Source organism: Marmota monax, unplaced genomic scaffold (assembly GCF_021218885.2).
Source record: "Marmota monax isolate L192 unplaced genomic scaffold, Marmota_monax_Labrador192_F-V1.1 WCK01_AAM20220418_F8-fsc00110, whole genome shotgun sequence".
NCBI classification, from domain to species: Eukaryota; Metazoa; Chordata; class Mammalia; order Rodentia; family Sciuridae; genus Marmota; species Marmota monax.
In genome coordinates this window covers 5,632,198-5,637,445 of record NW_026694633.1, presented here as the reverse complement: position 1 = coordinate 5,637,445, position 5,248 = coordinate 5,632,198, and positions in this window count along the sequence as shown.

The following is a 5,248-nucleotide window of genomic DNA, read 5'->3' as shown; positions in this document are numbered from 1 at the left end:
CAGATGTGAGACAAGCTGGCTTGCTTACATGGATGGCAGCTGAAGCTGGCTGTGGTTTGGGAGCTCACCTATGTTCAGGAGGAGCTCCAGCATGGCGGCCTTTGGAAAGTCAGAATTCTTACATGGTAGTTCTCTTCTGAGAGCAAATGTGCCAACAGCATCAGGTGGTAACCATGTGACATTTTGTATAGAAGACTTGGAAGCCACAGAGAGCTATTTTGGCCATATTCTATTGGTCAAGGCAAGTACAACCTGTTGGGCAGAGGCTCTGGCCCTGGGAAAGAGATTCCGGATCCTGGAAGGTAGAAGATGCAAGACGCAGTTGAGAGAGTAGTCATTCTTCTTCTTCTTTTAAATTATTTAAATTTCCAGTGGACCTTTATTTATTTTATGTGGTGCTGAGGATCGAACCCAGTACCCCACACATGCAAGGCAAGCACTCTACCCCTGAGCCACTGCTCCAGCCCAGTAGTGGCAGCAGCCTTCCTTCAGCCTTCAGCCTTCCACCTTCAGCCTCTAGCTCCAGCCCCCATTTTGCCCCAGCCAGTTCCATTTAGCCCTGAGTCCTTCCATATGCCTTTTTTAAAAAATATGCAGGCCAGACAAAGAAAGCACATTGCCAACAGGTTACATAAGTGCACACATGCTCACAAGCAAATGTTTAAGTACATATGCTGAATCAGGGTGTTCATGATCTTGGCTACATACTAAAAACATTGCCAACCTGAAGCCTTGGCAAGTGTTTTAGTTATCTTTTTCACTACTGTGACCAAAAGACCCGACAAGAACAATTTTAGAGGAGGAAAAATTTGAGTGTTCATGGTTTTAGAGGTCTCAGTTCATAGACAGCTGACTCCATTCCTTGGGGTTCCAGCTGAGGGAGAACATCATTGAGGAAGAGTGTGGTGGAGAGAAGCAGCTCACATGATGATCAGGAAACAGAAAGTCTACTCACCAGATACAAAATATGTACCCCAAAGGCATGCCCCAATGACCTACCTCCAGGCATTACCCTACCTATCTTTAGTTACCACTCAGTTAATCTCTATCAGGGGATTTAATTCACTGGGTTGAGGCCCTCATTAACCCAATCATTTCATCTCTAAGCCTCTTACATTGTGTCACACATGAGTTTTGGGGAGAGATCTCACCCCCAAGCTATAACAGCTAGGGAGCCTAACTGTAGTCATTTGGAACATGCCTTACACAACCCCTGCCAGATTCAAGGGTTGGAGTATTAGACTGTACCTTTTGAGATCGAGCTGGGGTGCAGTCATCTTTGGAAATACCTGCCACCGTGACATTGAGAAAACCACCTCTCGGTTTCTCTATCAAATGAGAATTTCCAGGGTGGAGGCTGAGGTTGTGGCTCAGTGGAAGAGCGCTCGCCTAGTACGTACGAGGTTCTGGGTTAGATCTCCAGCACCTCAAAAAATGAATAAATAAAGGTATTGTGTCCAACTACAACTAAAAAATAAATATTTAAAAAACCCAAAATGATAATTGCAATATCTTAAAAAGGATTGTTATGATAAGGAAATGAAATACTGCTTAAGAGGCTTGGTTCCATGCTAGGAACCCAACAAGTGCTTAAGCATGTTGGCTATTAACATGGAATTCTGGGCTTTCTGCTGCTTAGTCTAGCTCCCATTTTACAGCCTAAGATAGAAAACTGTGTCCATCTCTTTATAATATTCAAGTCATAAGTGTTAGGTGCAGGACAGGCTGAGTAAGCTGTCTGCAGGGCTTGCCAAACAAAGTTAGCTGCAGAATGACCTGGCCACTCAAACCCTCTGTCTGGTTCTTTATCAACTATTTGCTTCAAGCCCCCGCTCAAGGCTGAACACTCAACCCCCTTGTGTGCCAACAAGACAGCTTGCAGACCCAGTGACCCCATTAGATTTGGGCTATAAAAACGCCCTCCTGCCCGGCCCCTCTCTCTCTTGCTCTCTCTCTTGCTTTCTCTCTCTCTTGCGTGCGCTTTTCTCAGTACTCACAAGTTCCATTGCTAATCATTCGTCACTCCCTACAAACTGTCTCCTACTCCATCTTTCTGGAAATTGTTCTTACAAAGGTCTCCTGATTGCTTTAAGTCACTGAGTTTTGAGGTGGCTTAGTATACAGTCATAACTAATTAATGGTGGTGACTGCAAGGTTCACTGTCCTTCCATGTGAGCAGGTAATGGAGAATAAGACTAATGCAGTTATTGTGGGAATTTTACTTTCAAATGAAGGAGTCAGAGAATATTCAGAAGAGACTCTTAACATAGAAAGTATCACATCAGGGAGTTTTGTGGGTACAGGAAATAGGGGACAGGATATCAAAAAAGAACCAATCACCTGGAGAGTTTTTCAAAACACATGCCTATTTTCCCTTTCTTCGAGCTGTTTTGTATTTGCCTCCTTGTACTTGGGGGAAGTTTGTAAGTCTCTACATCCTTGTTGTGATCCATTCCAACCAAATGTTTTGTTTTTAAAAGAGAAAGAGGCCTAGAGTGGCCAAGTGACTCACTTAAGGTTTTTTTTTTTTAAATATTTTTTTGTTAGTTTAGTTGGACACAATACCTTTATTTTATTTATTTATTGTTATGTGTGCTGAGGATTGAACCTAGCACCTCACATTTGCTAGGCGAGTGCTCTTCCACTTAGCCACAACCCCAGCCCCTCACTTAAGGTTTTAAACCCGCTAAAGGCCAGGATTTTGCCCTCACTTTTATGTGTGTTACATTTTTATGTGTTCCTTTAAACAATGGAATAGATGTTTATTGCAAATCAAGCACTACCCGAGTCTTTAAGAAAACATTTCTTATTCTCCTTTTCTACTTGATCTTGAGGTAGTCAATATTAACAGTTTGTTAATCCTCCCATACTTTTTATTAATATTTATTTCATCTTGTCACAAATGTGGGATATGTTTTCAGGTCAAGAAAGAAGGTTGAGGGGCTGGGACTGTAGCACAGTGGTAGAGCACTTGCCTTGCACGTGTGAGGTCCTGGGTTCAAGCCCCAGCACCACATATAAATAAATAAATAGATAAATAAATAAAATGAAGATATTGTGTCCATCTACAATTTAAAAATTTAAAAAAGAGAAAAGGTTGAATTCATTTTCTCATTTTGAGATATAATTGATGTAGCATAAAAATTCACCCTTTTAAAGTGTACAGTTCTGTGGTGTGGAGCACATTGACAGGTGTGCATCTGTCCCATGTCTAATTCCATAACATCTTCAATACCCCAAGAAGCAGCCCTGTATTCATTTTCTGTAACCCCTGCTCATCTTCCCCTTGGTCCTTGGAAACTACTATTTTTTTTTGTCTCTATAGATTTGTCCATTCTAGATATTTCATATAAATGAAATCATACAATTCATATATAGTCTCTTGTGTCTTTTTTCATTTAACATAATGTTTTCAGGGCTCACCCGTGTTGTTGCAAATATCATTACTCTTACATTCACTCAAACATGCCTCATTTTGTTTATTCATTCACATTTTAGACATTTGGCTACTACAAATAATGCTGTTCTGAACGCTTGTGAACAAGTTCTGTGTGGACATGTTATTATTCTTTAGTATAAGCCTAGGAGTGAAACTGCTGGGTCACATGGTAATTTGATGTTTAATTTTTTTTAAGAATTGCTAAACTATTTCCCAAAGCAGAGGCAACATTTTACATTTCTATCAACAATGCATGAGGGCTCTAATTCACACCTTCAAAAATACTAGTGAGCATGGAGTGACATTTCACAGTTTTAACTGACATCTCCCTAATGACTAGGTGAAGCTTATTGGTCCATTTCTTTCTGGAAATATCTATTCAAATCCTTTTTTTAAAAAATATTTATTTTTCAGTTGTAGTTGGACACAATACCTTTATTTTATTTATTTATCTTTATGTGGTGCTGAGGATTGAACCCAGGGCCTCACATTTGCTAGGCGAGCGCTCTACCGCTGAGCCACAACCCCAGCCCTCAAAGCCTTTGTTGGTTTATAACTGGTTATTTGTCTACAGTTGAGTTGTAACAATTCTTTATATAACCTGGATACAAGTCTTTTATCAGTTGTTATTTGCAAATGTTTTCTCCCACTCTAAGGATTGTCTTTTTATATTCCTGACATTCTTAAATCACAGTTTTAAAAGTCTGATGATACCCAAATTTATCTTTCTGTATGTATTTTTGGTGTCATATTTAAGAAAATGTTATCTAATTCCTACAACTTTACTTGTATGTTTTCTTTTAGGCATTTTATAGCTGTCATTCATACATTTATGTCTGATTCAATTTAACTTTTTTGTATGTAATAATATGTAGGGGTCCAAGTTCATTGTTTTACATGTGGATATCTAACCATCCCAGCACCATTTGTTGAAAAGACTTTAGCACCCTTATCAAAAATCAGTTGAAGTTATTTATGTGAGTTTATTTCTGGACTCTTAATTCTATTCCATTGATTTAAAATTTAATCCTCATGATAGTACCCAAGGATCTTGACTATTACAGCTTTATAGTAAGTTTTGAAATTAGGATGTAGAAATCTTTTGACCTTATTGTTCTTTTTCAAAATTATTTGACTTTTCTGAGGTCCCTAAATATCTACAAAGATTTTAAAAGCAGACTGTAAATTAAAAAGAAAGAAAAAAAAGAGCAGGAGAGAGGTATCTGGAGATTTCACAGGAATTATGTTGAATCTGTTGATTAATTTTGGAGATATTGGCATATTTACATTTTAAAGATTTTTATTTTCATGAACATATTATTTTCATTTATTTAATTTTTTAACTAATGTTTTCTGGTTTTCAGTGTACAAGTCTTCTTTCATTAAATGTATTCCTAAGTAGTTAGTTCTTGATGTTATCATAGAATTATTTCCTTCCCCTCCCTTCCCTTTCTTTTTCTTCAGTACTGGGGAGGGAACCCATGGTGCTCTACCACTGAGCTATATCCCCAGCCACCCCCCTTTTCCCCCTTAACATTTCTTTAGTTGTAGATGGACACAATACCTTTTTTTATTTTTATATGGTACCAGGGATGGAACCCAGTGCCTCACACATGCTAGAAGTGCTCTATCACTGAGCCAAAACCCCGACTGCCCCAGCCCTTTTTATTTTGAGACAGGGGCTTGCTAAGTTGACCAGACTGGCCTCCAATGTGAGATCCTCCTATTTCAGTCTCCAGAGCAGCTGAGATCATAGGCCTGCACTGCTATGCCTGGCTTAGAATTTTCTTAATTTCATTTCTTGTATTT